This window comes from Somniosus microcephalus, chromosome 5, assembly GCF_052327205.1.
Source record: "Somniosus microcephalus isolate GS21.2 chromosome 5, FLI_Smic_1.0, whole genome shotgun sequence".
NCBI lineage: Eukaryota > Metazoa > Chordata > Chondrichthyes > Squaliformes > Somniosidae > Somniosus > Somniosus microcephalus.
In genome coordinates this window covers 224,766,826-224,786,034 of record NC_140991.1, presented here as the reverse complement: position 1 = coordinate 224,786,034, position 19,209 = coordinate 224,766,826, and positions in this window count along the sequence as shown.

Genomic DNA, 19,209 nt, shown 5'->3' with positions numbered 1-19,209 from the left:
TGGTCTGCACTCAAGGCCTCCATAATCAGCACCTGTGAAGAGACGCTCGGTCACTCGACCAGGAAACACCAAGACTGGTTCGATGAGAACGACCAGGAGATCCAGGAGCTAATAAGCAGCAAGCGCAAGGCATTCCTGATCTGGATACAGCAACACAACTCAAGAGCAAGAAAGCAGCTCTACAGGCGCCTGAAGGCTGAGGTCCAACAAAAAACTCGCGACCTAAAGAACAGATGGTGGGTGGAGAAAGCGCAGGAGATCCAGCAGCTAGCCGACAACCATGACGTGTGTGGCTTCTTTAGCGCAGTCAAGATCACCTACGACCCAAGCACCCAAGGTCCTACCCCACTGCGAGCCAAGAACGGAGAGGTACTCATCAAGGACAGAGAGGCAGTCAGTGCCCGCTGGAAGGAGCACTTCGAAGATCTCCTTTACCGAGACTCTGTCTTCGATGCGAGTGTCCTCAACTCCATCCTGCAGCATGCTACCCGCCACCACCGAAGCACAACCCCAGCCCGGCATAAGGTTGAAAAGGCCATCTGACAACTGAGGAACAACAAGGCCTCAGGAGCAGATGGAATCCCTGCCGAGGCACTAAAGCATGGTGGAGAAGCACTATTGGCGCGAATTCATGAACTTATTTCTCTTATCTGGAAGGAGGAGAGCATACCAGGGGATCTCAGAGAAGCCATAATCGTGACCATCTTCAACAAAGGTAACAAATCCGATTGCGGTAATTACAGAGGAGTTTCCCTGCTGTCTGCCAAAGGGAAAGTCATCACAAGAATCTTCCTCAATCGGCTTCTCCCAGTGGCTGAAGAGCTCCTCCCAGAGTCACAATGCGGATTCCACCCACTAAGGGGCACAATGGACATGATCTTCACTGCACGTCAATTACAAGGGAAATGCAGGGAACAGCACCGACCACCTTCTTTGACCTCACAAAGGTCTTCGACACTGTCAACCATGAGGGATTATGGAGTGTTCTCCTCAAATTCGGCTGCTCTCAAATGTTTGTCACCATCCTCCGCCTGCTTCATGATGACGTGATCCTGACCAATGGACCCAATTCATGTATGGACCGGGGTCAAGCTAGGCTGTGTCATCACACCGACGCTCTTCTCAATCTTCCTTGCTGCAATGCTCCATCTCACACTCAGTATGCTCCCCGCTGGAGTGGAACTAATCTGCAGAACAAATGGGAAACTGTTCAACCTCCATCACCTCCAGTCCAGATCCAAGGTCGTCCCATTCTCTGTCATCAAATTACAGTATGCAGATGACGCTTGCGTCTGCGCACTCTTGGAGGTCGATCTCCAAACCATCGTCAACACCTTCACCAAAGTATACGAGAGCATGGGCCTTACACGAAACATCTGTAAGACAAAGGTCCTCTACCAACCTGCCCCGCAAAACAGTACTGCTCCCCGATTATCAAAGTCCACGATGAGGCCTTGGACAACGTGGACCACTTTCCATACCTCAGGAGCCTACTGTTCACAAGGGCAGATGTCGGTGACTAAGTCCAACACCGCCTTCAGTGTGCCAGTGCAGCCTTCGGTCGTCTGAGGAAGAGAGTGTTTGAAGACCAGGACCTCAAACCCGGCACCAAGCCAATGGTCTACAGAGCAGTAGTGATACCCGCCCTCCTGTATGCTTCAGCGACATGGACCATGTACAGCAGGCACCTCAAAGCACTGGAGAGGTACCACCAATGCTGCCTCTGCAAGATCCTGCAACTCCACTGGCAGGGTAGGCATACCAACATCAGTGTTTTCACTCAGGCCAACATCCCCAGCATCAAAGCTCTGACCACGCTCGATCAGCTCCAATGGATGGGCCACATCGTCTGCATGCCCAACACGAGACTCCCAAAACAAGTGCTCTACTTGGAGCTCTGACACGGCAAGAGAGCCCCAGGTGGGCAGAGGAAATGCTTCAAGGACACCTTCAAAGCCTCAAAAAAAAGTGCAACATCCCCACTGACACCTGGGAATCCCTGGCCCAAGACCACACAAAGTGGAGAAGCATCCGGGAAGGCGCCGAACACCTCGAATCTCTTCACCAGGAGCAAGCGGAAGCCAAGCACAAACAGTAGAAGGAGCGCACATCAACCCAAGCACCCCACCCGCCTGCCCCTTCAACCACCATCTGCCCCATTTGTTACAGAGACTGTAGGTGCCACATTGCACTCATCAGTCACCTGAGAACTCATTTTTAGCCTGGAAGCTAGTCATCCTCGGTTCCGAGGGACTGCCTAAGAAGAAGAAAAAGGACAACAGTTATCCTATCACAATTTCTTCTACATTGAAGGCAGAAAATGGTTAAATTGAACAGACTAATGAAACAAATACTATTGATCAACAGAAATGAACCCCAAATCCTCCACACTTATGCCACAATTTCGCTTACCGAGGCAGGCTAAGTGCGGCCGAGGTAGGTGGCGGGTTGTGCCCCCATCCTCGGTTCCATCCCGCTGTGTGAGATGAATTTTCCATTGATTGGGCTTTTTAAGCCCGCCCTGCAAGGTTCCCGGCCAATTAAAAGGAAGCGGGTCTGATGACGTCATTTGATGATGCATTGTCAGTCGGTTTCCTTAAAGGGGCCATGTCCACATTCATTTTGACAGTTGTGCTGTCAGTGTTCTGCAAACACTGACAAGCACTGCACAGAGGTGCACGGCTGCACCCAGGCTCTCCTATGACTCCCTTCATATGCTTATAAAGGGAGGCACAGCACACAGGGAGGTCCTCTTCCCTTCCAATGGGCAGAAGAGGCCTCCCCAAGACATCAAAGCAGCCTGGTTGCACATTGCACAGGAGGGCACAAGCAGGGATATCATCAGGAAGACCAGGCTGCAGTGGTGCAAACCTTTCAATGATCTCAGTAGATCACAAAACATTACTGCAAAGCCACACTCAACCTCATCCTGATGTGCCACTCATTACATCCCCATTATTCTGCCTTTCCTACCCTACTCCTGCACATCCTTACTCACACCAACTTACCTTGCACTTCCACCCATCCCTCTCTCTACATATACATCATCACATCACCATCTCACTAGCCACCCCACACACTCACCCTCATCCTTGTCCAATCATACCAACTAACAATACACAATGGTCGGCATTTGCGTGTTTTCGCCAATGTTCATGTAAAGTTTCTGTTGATGTGTTGCCAAACTTTGAAATCTTTATTTTCCACACTTTGCCTTCTTGGACAGATTTGTGTGCACCTTTGGAAATGGCTTAGTGAATTGCAGTGAATGGTGAGAAATAACGTTACCCCGCGCAATGGTGATGAGTGTGAAAGCAATGGCTTGGACATTGTAGGGATGCTTTATGGTGCTGGTGTGAGATGGTGCCAACCTGGCGCATCATGTGACAGCCAGGGTATACAGTGTCAAGTGAAGTAAATCTGGCCATGGTGAGGCCATCCCTGGTGTCCTGGGCAGCAATGTGGTCGGGTGCTATGCAGCATCAGTTGATTGCGGAGAAGGTTGGTGTTCTTGTTGGTGCTGCTGGTGTGACTGGTGATGTTGGTGTTGGGGCTGATCGTGGTGGGATTCTGAGGACCAAGGTGAGATTTTTTCAAGGGTACCGATGCTGTTGGACTAGATGGGAGCTGAAGTAGAGATGACAGAAGCGATCTGTCAATGGTGAGAGAGGTTGCTCCAAGGAAGTGACAGTGGATAGAGAGTTTACTCCAAACACTTCCAAACTGTATAAAAAGAAAGAAAGACTTGCATTTATATAGCGCCATTCATGACCACCAGACAGCTCAAAGCACTTTGCAGCCAATGAAGTACTTTTTGAAGTGGAGTCACTATTGTAATGTGGGAAACATGGCAGCCAATTTGCACACAGCAAGCTCCCACAAACAGCAATATGATAATGACCAGATAATCTGTTTTTGTTATGTTGGTTGAGGGATAAGTATTGGCCAGGACAACTCCCCTGCTCTTCTTCAAAATAGTGTCATGGGATCTTTTACGTCCACCTCAGAGAGTAGACAGGGCTTCAGTTTCACGTCTCATCTGAAAGATGGCACTTCTGACAGTGCAGCACTCCCTCGGTTTTGCACTGGAGTGTCAGGCTAGTTTTATGTGATCAAGTCCCTGGGGTGGGACTTGAACCCACAACCTTCTGACTCAGAGGCGAGTGTGCTACCAACTGAGCCACAGCTGACACTCAATAAAGCTCAAAAGTGGGTTCCAAATCATGAAGGCTCCAGCTTCTAAGATTGAGAAATGAACAGCTGTGAAATGGTAGGTTTTATAGCACTTTTGCATCTGTCACCTATTCACAGCAACCCAGTCATTGAGAACATGACATACCTGACGTGATACCCGCTCTCCGGGAACCTCGTTAAAAACCTGGTAAAATGGTAAGTACATGGGGAAATGGTGCTTAGCTATCTTTTAACAAGGTATTAAGTATCTAAATTGGCTGACCTGCCACTTGGTGTCGGGTCCGTTCAGGGATGACAGACCAGACACTTGGGAAACTGACAAGGAGGCGGGTTTACAGTGTGATACTGACCCGCTATCAATCTTTGTGATTTTGACAGCGGACCCGCCTCCAAACCCACACTCTGAGCGCCGGTAAAATTCCGGCCTTAATGTGCAGTTATATATAGAATCTATAATCAAGGAAAGGAAGCATATCAAAGTGCAGGATAATCCAATCGATACTTAGGCTCCAAATATGATGCCAAATTCATAATGCTACAAAATCAAGGTGCCAGGAATTATACCAGCAAAACAGGAGGAATACAAAGAACTGTTAAAATAGAAAATAATTCCAAAACAATAGCCTTGTGTTAATAAGAATGAAATATTGTAAAAAGGCTCCCAGCACCTTCACTTAAATAGAGATTTTCCCATTATTGCACGTGGGCCCAGTGCATGAAGAAGAATTGGGTGGATGTGGGGGATTGCATGCCCATAAGAGAGCCTGTAAACTAATGGATGGAAAATTGGGATGTGATCCTTCCGAAATGATTTCCCTCTGTGCCCAATGCCCAGGTGATCCAATACCCCCAGGCGCAGGGACAGGTAGATCTAGCCCATTGATTCCGTAATCTTGTGCTTTCCCAATCTCACAGGGATCATGGGGCTGGATTTTGTCAGTGTGAGCGGGCAGTGGCGTGTCAGGTGGAAATCGTGTCAGGGCCCCGACTCCTAAGTGATGTGTTGAAAACGTGCGATTTTCCCCTAATTCGCCAATTGATTTCCTGCATGTGGGAACCACTGGCCCAAGTAGTCTTTTCATACAGAAAGTCACCTCCGATGACATCATCAATGCTGTTGGATTTAAGGCCTGCAAGCAGCCTTGATTCTTCTGGAGACTGCAAAGGCTCTGCAATTTATATGAAGGAGTTGAATTGTGGAAAATGTCAATGATCAAGCAAAAGTGTGCTCCTCAGTTTGATGAGCCCTCCCTCCAAGCTCTACGGAGCCAGCTGTAAGAAGGAGCTTCTGTTCCCTTCCTCAGGGAGAAAAAAGCCACCCCAGCAGACAAAAGCTGTGTGGCAACAAGTGCCCCAGGTTGTCAACTCCATTTCAATGAGCCGCAGAACCTGGCTACAATGCAGGAAGAGGTTTCATGAACTTCTCCGCACCGGAAAAGTGAGCATGACTTTCCCATCACCCTCAATCTGATCCCCATCGCCTCTCCTCACCAGCACTCTGCTTTGCCAACCTCTTCCTCCACATCCCACTTGACACTTACATCCCTGCACCCTTACCCATTCCCTCTCTCTGTATGGTCACATTCACTTAACTATTCGACCATGCAGCCCTCACACTTCCTATCACAGTGATGCCATGACAACAACTACTTACAACACAAAGGGTGGGTCCTTTGTTTCCTTCTAAGCATCTATGCTATGCATTCACTACACTCACTCCTTCCATGGTCGATGGAGCTTAGTCGCAAGGGTATTGAAAACATGGTCATTGTTCAGAATAGAATGACATCTCTTGAAGAGCGATGGTCAGCTATTGAGCAAACAAAGCAGACCTTCATGCAAGTCCTCTGGAGTAGGACTTCCAGTGCAGAAATGGGTCCTCATGGCCCCCCTGCAGTGCAGCAAGGTGCTGTCAAGCCACTTGCTACCTCTGAAGTGGGGCTGACCCTTAAGAGGGATGTTGGTGGCAGACAACAAGGAAGTGGGGGCTCCTCTCCAAGCACTCACATGACCATACCACAGCAAAGCCCTCGGTCAGAGCCCCACCAGAGTCCTCACCCAAATGAGATGGGCGTCTCAGCCCCTGCAGAGCCGCAGGAGCAGCAGACTGTTGGTGAGCCCGCACTTGTTCACCACGCCAGAGGATGCCCGCCAAAGGCATCGAGACAGGAGCAGCAAGAGTGCGAGCAAGGGGCCACCACATCTGCTGAAGCCACAGGGGAAGCACCACGTAGGAGCACATGTAAGAGGGAGATAAAGCACAAGTAGTCACAAGGGTAGTCACTTGGGTGCTGTTTTGTTTTGTTTTTGGACCAGCCATTATTGTGATTGTATTATAAAGTGTTTTGATGGTAAACTGTTGAAGTTGTGGCCTGTGTCATTTCGCAAAAGGGACTTTCACATTGAGGGCTTAGGGCACCTTGCAATTATCAGAATGGTGGTCAGAGTGATAGGATTCCATAGGTTCTTCTCCATTGTCGATAATCTGGCAAGAAGCGAGACCAAAGTGTTTGATTGTGCAGGCTAAGCAAATCTGGCCAACACGAGTGTGTCCCTTGCATCCCGGGCAGCAATGTTGTCGCGTGCTGGCCCGTTCTGGCCTGTGCATCTTCAGGTGGGTGACCAGCAGCTTGGTGCTCCTGTTGATGCTCCTGCTGTTGCTGCTGCTGTTGTTCATGGTTCTGCTGTTGCTGTGGCTGGTCTGCATCCGAATCTGATGTCCAGGAGGAAAGGAATTAAAAGTTCATCATGCTTCTGGAATATGCCTCAGTTGAAGAAGCGCTTAGTCAAGGTGGGGAGAGGGGTTTCCCAGGAGGTCACACTGGAGATGGGTGTCAGACTCCAAACTTCCACAACACTGAGTATGCCTGCTAAAAGTTCCCCCAGACCTGAAACAACAAAGTTCTGCCACCTGCAAATGATCATCGATGAAAACTCCTTTGTAATGGTGGAGCTGCAGCTGTTCGTAAGCAATCCACTAGTGAGGCCACCAGCATTACCTGGCGTGTTCCAGAGGAGGTGTGTAGGATGGGGGAAATGTGTTAAAATCAGAAAGGCCTCTCAAAATTGGATTATAGAGACAATTAAGTGGTTGTTAAGGGCCTATCCCGCCTCCAAGAGGCGGGATGGAAAGCGAGTCAGAAAACACGCACTTGGGAAAATTGCTCAGAGGCGGGAACGGGCCCGCCCGCCAGTTTTGGTGATTTTAACAACTCGCACGCCTCCAAACCCGCCTCCTCAGGGCTGGGAAAACCGAGCCCACATTTGTCAGAGAATTGGGGCTATAATAGTAGCCCTGTCTCTGACCTTCACCCTCTGTGAGCATGCATTCTCCACTGAGATAGTTGGATCACAGAATCACTGGGCTGAATTTTAATATCCAAACATGAGTGGACTGGAGTCAGGACAGACGCTAAAATTTAAAAAATGTGAACCCCGGCCACAACACACCTCCAACCTGCCCACTTCCGGGTTTAATGGAGACAGGACAAGGGACGGGGAGTCAACCCGCATTGGCAATGTAAATATTTTAATGAGTCTTGCAGCCTCTGATTTAACCTGCATTGCAGGTTTTACAGTGGCTGGCCGGGTTTCCCTGGTCTCGGGAAAACCGGCAGCTGAAGGGAGGCGAGGAGAGCTTTGGGGAGTAGGTAAGTGCTTTTACAGCACAGCTTGTGGGCTAGGAGGAGCAGGAGTGCTTCCCCCACCCCCAAGCTCTCCCCCTTCAGACTTTCCCCATACAAAAGATCCCTGGGTTTGGACCTCCCCCGCCCCCCCCCCAGGGATTGCACCCACACTGGGGTCGGGGATTGGACCGTCCCCGGAATCGGTTCCCCCCTCAGGGCCGGGGATCAGATCCCCCTGGGATCGGAGCTCCCCTAGTGATGTGGATCAGAGCTACCCGCTCTTGCGGCCTGCTCCAGAGTCCTCCCCACCCAACTGGAAGCCAAGCCTGTCAATCAGGCTGACTTCCAGGCGAGGAACCTGTCAATGATGAAAGACGCAGGTGGACTTCCAGGTTTTCCATCCAAAACGTCTCACCGTCCACCTATATAACCCGCCCCTGTTAATATTCAGGCAACTGTTTCAGTAAAAATGTTCCAATTTACAGTAAATATTCAAACTCTGTGACCAGGTCTACACCATATTGTACCATAATTACATTTAAAGCATTCCCAGTTTGAACTTTCAGGTTTAAGCTGGGAGAGCTTGTGCATCACACGTGGATAATCAGGAGAAGAAAGGATGCCTAATTAAGGAGAGGAAATTGCCCACAGTACTCCAGCATGCCTCCTGGCAGTTCATCCAAGAAGTAGTATTGACACCATCCATGGAATTATGTTCAGGAGGTTGTTACCAACTGTAAAGAGTAATGTACCTACATAAAGCTTTTGTGCGTGGCAGAGAAAACACAGGAAAATGAATCTACACGGGCCCAAAATCCCACAATCCTGCTCCAGCACCATGACAATGACATAGTGGGACTTCTGACCTACCAAAGACCTACAACATGGTGCATTATCCCTCGTTATTCTCCTCAACCTCTCTACAGCTTATGATATGTTTGACCAAACCATCCTCCTCCAAAGCCTCTCCTTCACTGTCCAGTTTGATGGAACTGCCCTTGCTTGGTTCCACTCTTACTTATACAATCATAGCCAGTGCATCCCCAGTAATAGCCTCTCTTCCCAGCCCAAACTGTTACCTCTGGAGTTTCCCAAAGAATTAACTTTGGTTCCCTCCTCTTCTGCATGTATTGATGACCCTTGGTGACATCATCCTCAGACATTGGGTCAGCTTCCATTTGTACACTATTGGCACCCAGTTCTACCTCTCTTGATTCCTCCACTGCCTTTGTGATGTCAGACTAGTACTGGATGAGCCACAATTTCTCCAGCTAAACATTACGAAGACCAAATCCAATATCTTCAACCGCAATCACAAGCTCCATATTATTGCTACTGACTCCATTCCTCTCTCCAGTAACTGTCTTAGGCTGAAACAAACTGTGTACAACCTCTGTGTCCTATTGTGCCCCAAGGTGAGCTTCCAACCCATGTCCTCTCTATCACAAAGATCTACGTCCACCTCCATAACATCGCCCTGCTACACTCCTACCTCAGCCCATCTGCCACTCAAAACCCCAAACATGCCTAAGCCACCTCCAGACTCAAATATTCCAAAGCTCTCCTAGCCTGCCTCCCATCTTCCACCCTCCATATAGTTCAACTTATCCAAAACTTGAGGCATGATCAAAAAAATGGATGCTGAGCCAAAGCAGGAGAACAAAGCTTGATTAAAAAGGTAGATTTTAAGGAGGGTCTTGAGTAGAAGGAGGTAGATATATGGAGGGGTTTAGGGAGGAAATTCCAGAGCATAAGGCCTATCTGGTTGAAAGCATGGCCACCAATGGTGGGGAGAAGGAAAAGAGATCAGAGTCAGAAGAACAGAGAGTTTTCAGGAAAGGCAGGGTTGTAAGATTGAAGGAGGTAACAGAGACAGGGAGGTGTGATGCCAAGAATGGATTTACAGAGAAGGATGAGAATTTTAAATTTGTGGTATTGGGATACCAAAAGCCAACGTAGGTCAATGAGGACAGAGGTGATGGGTGAGCAGGACTTGGTACATGACAGGATATCAGCAGCAGAGTTTTGGATGAGGTGAAGTTCATGGAGGCTGGAGGATTGGAGGCAATCAGGAGAGCATTGGTATAGTTGAGTCAAGGATGAGATTTTTAGCAGCAGATAGGCTGATGCAGGGGCAGAGATGGGTCCATGGGCAGCACAGTCTTCCAATATCTCACCCAAGTCAGTTTCACAGCCAAGATCAATCCTGTCCTTGCCCAAGGTCCACACTGACATGCAGTTCCAGCAGGATCCCATGGATAGTGGCATGGGATGAGATCCTTGGTTGTTTTTTTTTCCCGCCCTGGTCCAAAAGTCCTGAAGCCAATTATAGCATCTCTAGCACTACCCAGCTCAAATTAGCATCAATCAGAAACCAAATTTGGGATCTTTCTGGTCTGTATGGCTCAGTAGCACATTGAGTAGTATGTTTATCCATTGAGCTATTGGGAGAATTTATTTTCATCACAAATATTCAAAATTATTCATAAAAAGCAAATCAGATACTTTGAAAGAAAAAAAATGTTAGGGCATATTTTCCATTCTTTTCCCTTTTCTATCTGAAGTTTTTCACATTTCACTGGAGAATAATATTGGTGGACTAACTGAAACATAACAACATATATGTTAATATCTAAAAGGCTAGGAGAGATCATCAGGACAATGGAAATACAATGCAACCAAGTACACCATTGACTTACCTAACCATACTAGGAGATATCATCAGGACAATGGAAATACAATGTGTATCGATTTCTTTGTGGGTTCAATGATGAGACATTTATGAAAGAGAATGGCCTAGAAATTCACTGGCGTTAGCGCCGCTTTTGAGGCGCTAGAGGGCCTAGCGCCGAAGTTATGGCCAGTTTAGAAATTGACAGGGGCCCTAAATCGGCGTTAGGCCGGTAGCGCTGTGCCGGCACCGATGACATCATCGGTGTGCGCAGCGTCCCGGTTGCCATGGTAACCCGCCCGAACTCGGAAATTGAGTTGCGGCCGCCTCGCCCGTGGCAGCCGCAAGCAACGTTCTGGCAGAGGTGCCTTACAGAACTTTGCGCCGGCGCATTAAAGGCCCCGCGGCGGCCGGCCGCTTTCCCGCCGGCCGCCTGGCCGCAGCTCCCTCCCCGGACTTCCCCCCGCCCCCCCCCCGGAACAGAAGCAAGCCCGGCACTTGTCCGAGGTGCCGGGCTCATTTTTAAAAAGATTATCGCGGGCCGTGGCCGGGTGCAGGCAGCTCCTCCTTAATGGAAGGAGGAGGCCTGCACTTCCCGAGCCTGCCGCACCGCAGCGGGCGCCGCAGCGCTGGAATAGCGCCGCAATGCGGCGCGTGACGCCAGTTTTGAGGCGCTGAGACCCCTCAGTAGCGCCGGCAGCCGTTTGGGCGCGGCGCTACTGAATTTTTGGCGCGCGCAGGGGGACTTAGCGCCGGCACTAACTTCCGGCGCTAAAGCCCTCGCTGCGCCAAAACCGAATTTCTAGGCCAATGTCTTTTAATCTAAAGCTTGTTCAACTCTTTTAACAGCATTACAGGAGACACCATCTTAGAGATCCATCTATAAACGAGAGTAAAACCAAACTGCTTGTCTCTCACAAGCCCTCTGCTGGTCAGGCATAAGTAATCAATCAGGCAAACATGCTGGTAAGGCATCATAATCAAACAGGTATATCCCATCACTATTTGCTGATATCATTACATCTCCCTTTCTTAAAACAAAAGTATTTTACTTTTATCTAACATGTTTTCTTTGTATTACTCTTCATTTTAACTGTAACATTTAATGAACTTACATTATCATTATCATTATCAAGGTTTTTTAACCTTGCTTTGTGTGTTCACATGAAATATGTAAATACACTAGAACTTGAAGAAAGAATAAGATAACATTACTTCCTTCTATAACAAGAGTCCTTAAATTTGCTCAATGAGTCTCTCAGGAGGCTTCACGTGTCTTGAGGATTTTCTGATTGATTGTCCTTGAATCTGAGTTGTTGCCTCAGATGATGGTTTCTCAGCTGTGTGATCAGGTTGTTCAACAGTATCAGTCTTTTGACCTGCTGTGTGATCAGGTTGTTCAACAGTATCAGTCTTTTGACCTGCTGTGGCTGGTCCCATGAGAAGATCTCGACGATTTCTTCTCAGAACAGCACCCTCATCTGTCTGAATGGTGTATGATCTTGGTTGAACTTCACTCAGGACAGTTCCCTTCTGAGTCCATATGTTTGTTTTGTCTTTGAACCTTACTTGGTCACCAGTGTGGAGTTCAGGTAGGTTTTGTGTTCCTCTGTCATAGTAGTACTTTTGCTTTTCTTTCTGTTGTTCTTTGAACTTCCTCACTTTCGCCCCCTCTTTTATTTTCAGGAGGTTCTCCGGGATGGGTAGGTTTGACCTTAGCAGACGTCCCATAAGGAGTTGGGCTGGTGACATACCACACTCGAGCGGCGTTGTGCGGTATACAAGCATGCTCTGGTAGAAGTCAGTTCCACCGTCTTTTGCCTTGTACATCAGTCTTTTCACTGTCTGGACCGATTTTTCCACTAGTCCATTGGACTGTGGAAAGTGAGGAATTGACGTTGTATGGACAAAGTCCCACTCTTTGGCAAAGTGTCAGAAACTTGCATTGTAAAACTGGGGTCCGTTGTCTGTGAAGACCTCACTTGCCATGCCATGTCTGGAGAATATGGCTTTCATACATGTTATCACAGCATCTGCAGTGGTGGTGTACAGTCTACAAACCTCTGGATACAGGGAGTAACAGTCTGTGACTACAAGATAGTCCTTCCATTGACATACGAATAGGTCAGCGCCTACCTTCTGGTAAGGTCTGTCTGGCGCTGGGTGTGGCTTTAGTGGTTCTACCGGATTGCTTGCTCGATATTTCAGGCATATTGTGCAGTTTGACACCTCATTTGTCACATCTTGGTTGATTCGTGGCCAGTACATCACCTCTCGTGCTCTTTTCTTCCACTTTTCGATTCCCAGATGTCCTCCATGGATCCTTTTTGCATCTCTTTTCTCAGACTCTTTGGGATAACTATTTTACTTCCTTTGTAGATGATGTCTTCGACCACTGATAGTTCTGCCCTGCAGTTCCAGTACTCTGCCATGTCAGGTGAGCAGTCTTGCTTCATGTTGGGCCATCCATCCAAGATGCTTTTCCTCAGTCGTCTCATTGTTTCATCTTTGTTTGTTTCAGTCTTTATGAGCTCCATTTTTGCATCTGCTATTGGCAGTGCACTTGTGATCATGTCCACGTAGGCGTTCACTTTTTCATCCATTTTGGTGTTTGCGGGCTCACTTGGGTCAACAGCTCTGGACAACGTGTCTGCTGTATACATCAGCTTACCCGGTGTGTACGCAACATTCAGTGTATAGCGTTGCAGCCTGATCATCATTCTTTGTATTCTAAGTGGACAGCTATTTAGTGGCTTTTGGAACAATGCAATCAAGGGCTTATGGTCAGTCTCTACACTGATTGCTTGTCCTGCCACAAACTGGTGAAATCTTTCACAGGCGTATGTGATGCTGAGCAGCTCCTTTTCTATTTGAGCATATCGCGTCTCCGCGTCTGTCATTGAGCATGATGCATATGCAATAGGTTGCCAGTAGTCATATTTTTGCAGAAGAACGGCACCGAGCCCACTCTGTGATGCATCTGATGATAACTTGATGGGTCTCGCTGGGTCATAAAACCTCAGAACTGGTTCCTCTGTGAGCAGTTTCTTTAGATCGCTCCATGACTTCTTATGCTCATGATTCCATTCCCATTCTATGTTCTTTGCAGTTAGTCTTCTCAGTGGCGCCATCTTTTCTGAGAGGTTGGATATGAATTTACCCATGTAGTTGATCATTCCATTAAACCTCTGCACGTCCTTTTTGCATTGTGGCTTTGGCATATTCTCAATGGCAGACACCTTTCTGGGATCTGGTCTGATGCCCTCACTGCCAAGGATATCTCCCACGAATGTCAGTTCTGTCACCCCGAGCTGGCATTTCTCTCTATTCAGCTTCAGGTTTGTTTTCCTTGTTGCTTCCAGCACTTTTTCCAGTCTCTCGTCATGCTCAGTTCTCGTGGTTCCCCATACTATGATGTCATCCATTGATGTATCAACTCCCTCCAGGTGCTCATAGATCATATGGATAGTTTTGTGATACACTTCAGGAGCTGAGGCAATGCCAAATGGTAACCTTAGGAATCTGTATCTGCCAAATGGACTGTTGAACGTGCACAGTCTTGAACTTGCTTCATCCAGTTTCACCTGCCAAAATCCTGATGAAGCATCTAACTTGCTGAAATACTTTGCATTTGCAAATTGTGCCATGATTTCCTCACGTGTAGGAAGCTTGAAGTGCTCTCTCTTTATTGCTCTGTTTAGATCTCTTGGATCCAGGCAAATTCTGAGCTTTCCATTCTTTTTGTCCACAACGACGAGGGAACTCACCCATTCAGTTGGCTCATCTATCTTCTGAATCACGTTCAGGCTTTCTATCCTGTCCAACTCTGCCTTCAGTTGCTTTTGAAGAGCAAACGGAACTTTTCTGCATGGATGTATGACCGTTGGCATACTTTTATCTACTCTGATCGTGTGTTCTCCTGGAAGGCAGCCAAGACCTAGACTGCAGGCAGCATGGCTTTGTCAAGGGTAAATCATGTCTGACAAATCTGATTGAATTTTTCGAGGGGGTGACTAGGGGGGTGGATGAGGGAAATGCTGTGGATGTGGTTTACATGGACTTCAGTAAAGCTTTTGACAAAGTCCCGCATAGGAGACTGGTCAAGAAGGTAAGAGCCCATGGGATCCAGGGTGCCTTGGCGCGTTGGATCCTAAACTGGCTGAGTGGCAGGAGGCAGAGGGTGATGGTTGAAGGTTGCTTTTGTGACTGGAAGCCTGTGTCCAGTGGGGTACCTCAGGGATCGGTGCTGGGTCCCTTGTTGTTTGTGATCTACATAAATGATTTGGATGAGAATGTAAAAGGTATGATCAGTAAGTTCGCAGATGACACGAAAATTGGTGGGGTGGTAAATTGCGAGGAGGAAAGCCTCAGGCTACAGGACGATATAAACGGGTTGGTCAGATGGGCGGAAAAGTGGCAAATGGAATTTAACCCTGAAAAGTGCGAGGTGATGCATTTTGGACGGACAAATAAGGCAAGGGAATACACAATGAGTGGTAGGACCCTAGGAAGTACAGAGGGTCAGAGGGACCTTGGTGTACATGTACATAGATCCCTGAAGGCAGCGGAACAGGTAGATAAGGTGGTTAAAAAGGCATATGGGATACTTGCCTTCATTAGCCGAGGCATAGAATATAAGAGCAGGGAGGTTATGATGGAGCTGTACAAAACGCTGGTGAGGCCACAGCTGGAGTACTGTGTGCAGTTCTGGTCACCTCACTATAGGAAGGATGTGATTGCTTTGGAGAGGGTGCAGAGAAGATTCACCAGGATGTTACCTGGGATGGAGCGCCTCAGCTATGCAGAAAGACTAAATAGGCTGGGGTTGTTTTCCTTGGAGCAAAGAAGGCTGAGGGGGGACCTGATTGAGGTGTACAAAATGATGAGGGGCATAGATAGGGTAGACAAAGAGGAACTTTTCCCCTTAGTAGGGGGGTCAATATCAAGGGGGCATAGATTCAGGGTAAGGGGCAGGAGATTTAGAGGGGATTTGAGGAGGAACTTTTTCACCCAGAGGGTGGTTGGAATGTGGAACTCAATGCCTAAAAGGGTGGTAGAGGCAGGAACCCTCACAACATTCAAGAAGCATTTGGATGAGCACTTGAAATGCCATTGCATACAAGGCTATGGACCAAATGCTGGAAAATGGGATTAGACTGGACAGGGATGGATGGGCGGCGCAGACACGATGGGCCGAAGGGCCTCTTTCTGTGCTGTAAAACTCTATGGCCTAGAAATTCAGTGGGTTGCGCCAGCCGCTAACGCCATAAAAGGGCTATATTTCCGGCGCTAGACACTTAGCGCCTGAACGCAGTCCGATCTGCGCCGACGCCCAAATTCAGTTGACATTTAGCGCCGGCGCAAAGTGTTTGCGCCCGCTCAGGTGCGCGCGCAGCTTATGACGTCATATCGTCGTGCAAAGCTGTTTGTGCGCCCCAAACCGGAAATTCAGTGGCGCCCGCCCAATGTGGGCGTGGCGCTGCTAAGAACTGTGAGGTGGAACGCAAAAGAGGCCCTGTGGGCCTCGGGGAGCGCAAATTAAAGGGCACTTACACTGACCTATAAAGCCCAGCCATTTTGCTGCAATGACTTCACTGCTTTGGATTTCTGGACAGAGACCAAGGGACAGAGGTTACTGATTTGGGACAACATAGGAGAGGTATTTTTGGCTTCTGGCCAGTGCTTTGACATTTGATTCATTGTGATTTATCTGTTCTCAACTTTATTATGGGGGCTGTATGGGGGGCCAACCCTCAGTTGCAGCATTATGTGCGAAGGGCTCGCAGACGCTGTGAGAGAGGGCCAGCCATGCCTAGACGCAGAGGGGCCATCAGGCGTCGGCAACGTAGGCCTTACCCACTCAGGCAATACCGGCAGCAGGTGTCCTATCTCACCATGACTGCGGCGCATTGTGTGAAGAGGCTGCGCTTCAGAAGGGAGGTGGTTGCAGAGATCTGCCAGCTGCTTCACACAGATCTGCGTCCACAGCTGATGTGCAGGACGTCTCTCTCAGTGGAAGTGAAGGTCACGGTGGCTCTGAACTTTTATGCAAGCGGCTCCTTCCAAGCCGCTGCTGCGGACATAGCGAACATCTCCCAGTTCGCCGCGCATCGCTGCATCCGGCAGGTCACCGATGCACTTTACGTGAGGAGACACCAATTCATCTCCTTCCCCATGACCCGACAGAGGCAGGAGCAGCGTGCAGTCGGATTTGGCAGGATCGCGGGCTTCCCCATGGTGCAGGGCGCCATTGATTGCACGCATGTGGCTATGCGGGCACCTATCCACAATGCCGAGGATTACCGCAACCGGAAGGGCTACCATTCCCTAAATGTACAGCTGGTGTGTGACCACAGGCAGCGCATCCTAGCTGTCAATGCCCGCTTCCCAGGAAGCAGCCACGATGCATTTATCCTGCGCCAGACTACTGTGGCTGACATGTTCGAGGCACAGCCTCCACCAAGGGGATGGCTTATCGGGGACAAGGGCTACCCTTTGTGTACATGGCTCATGACCCCGCTCCGCGCGCGCAGGACCCCAGCGGAGGAGGCATACAACGAAAGCCATCAAGCCACAAGGAACATCATCGAGCAAACGATAGGCGTCCTCAAGCAACGATTCCGCTGCCTGGATCGTTCCGGAGGATCTCTTCAGTATTCGCCGGATAGAGTCTCCCAGTTCGTCGTCGTGTGCTGCATGCTGCACAACCTGGCTATCCGCAGGACTCAGGTACTGCCACCTGACATTGCACCACCACCTCAAGAGGACGAGCAGGAGGAGGAGGAGGAGGAGGAGGAGGAGGAGGACCAGCCCAGGAGGGAGCGACAAGGGCCAAGGGCCGTCCGCCGGGGGCTTATTGATCGACACTCCTAGGCCCCCTGTCAGGGAATGGCCTGTGGCAATGAACGCACCTGAGGCAGCCGCTCCGCAAGCCCTCAGCCGGTTAACGCAACAACCACTTCAAACATGACACCTGGACATGCTGAATAAATCAAAAGCTTTATTTCACAAACTCAGGGCCCTTCCCACATGAAACAGAAAAACAGACAAGACCCCCAAAAAACAGTCAAAAACATCTGTCACTCCCAAAACCTGGGGAGGACTAACAAAACTTGCCCATCCAAAAGGCCTTCAAGAGCGGCCTTACAAAAATAAGCTCCCCCAGCACAACAGAGACACCCCCATGAAAACAAAAAATGCCTTGATCCTCGGCCTTAACAAAATAATGCCCCCCACAACACAAGCCCCCCAATATAAAAGAAACCGCTCTCACCACACTCTAATGGGTGTGCCGAGAGGGCGAGTCCTTAGACAGGCTTCTCCGGCCCCTGGCCGACCTGCTGCTCTGCCTCAACCTGGGCCCTGCGGGTGTGGCGAGGCTGGGGGAAGGCTCATGAGGGCCACAAAGCGTGTCGGCAGATGCCCTTGGGGGTCGGCCTAGACGAGGCCTGGCCCGGGAGGGGCCGCCTGCTGGCTGCTGCAGCTGTGGCTGGGCAGCATCAGTCTTAGCAGCAGCTCGTCGCACCTTGGCTGGGGGAGTGGCAGTGTCAGCAGCACCATTGCGGGCAAGCTGGCTGATGGCAGGTGCGCGCTGCTCGCCAGAGACACTGGCACTCGGCCGGGCTGGCAGTGTAGCAAGCGCAGCAATCTGGGGGAGGCCAGACCGCTGTGCTGCAGCAGGGCGGCGGCTGCCATGGCGATGCCTCCGTGCCACAGCGAGTGTGGCAGAAGTGAGTGCCCGAACTGCCCTGGTATGTGCCCGCATCAGCTCTGCCAGTGTCTGGACGGCACCACTCATCTCGCGAGTCGCATCCTGCGCTGCCGCCAGTTGCTGCACACCCGCGTCCTGCGCTGCCGCGAGTTGCTGCACACCCCTGTCCTGTGCTGCCGCCAGTTGCTGCACACCCCTGTCGTGCGCTGCGGCCAGTTGCTGGACACCCCTGTCGTGCGCTGCCGTGAGTTGTTCGAACCCCCTGGCCTGTGATTCCCCGAAAGCCACCACACTCTGAGCCAGGGACTCAATGGCGTGAGGCATCTGTTCGACCACCCCCATGAACTCTTGGTGGCGCCGCTCAGACGCCGCCGACATCTCATCGAGGACGCGCACCTCCTGGGCGAGGACCGTGTCCGGACTGGAGGGCGGACTCTCCCTCCGGGGAGAAGGTCGCCGTGCTGGCCGACCCTTCCCGCGTGCGTCGACCCCACTTGGGCCAGGTTCTGCCCTCCCCTCCAACACCTCCCCCCTCTGGGGAGAAGGCCGGCGTGCTGCCGGACCCTTCCCGCGTGCGTCCACCCTACTGGGACCAGCTTCGGCCCTCCCCTCCAACACCTCCCCCTGGCTCTCCTGCAGGCCAGGCATCTCCCCTCCCTTGCCATCCCCTGGCGCCGAGGAGGGTTCCCCCCGATGTGCCGCCTTCCTCCTGGTCCTCGACGGGAGGAGGGCTGCCCATTAGGCCTTTGAGGTCCCTTTGCCCATAATGTGAGGTGCACATGCAAGGATGAGGGGGACACTGGAAAGGGTACTCACCTTCACCATCCGAGTGAGGTCGTTGAACTTCTTGCGGCATTGGTCCGCACTCCTGGGGACATCACAGGTGGATGACACCCTGCGGGCGATTTTGCCCCAGGCTCTCCTGTACTGGCTCCTGGGAGCCTTCCTGCCACTGTCCGGGCACAGGATCTCTCTTCTCTTCTCCACACCATGAATGAGCACACTCA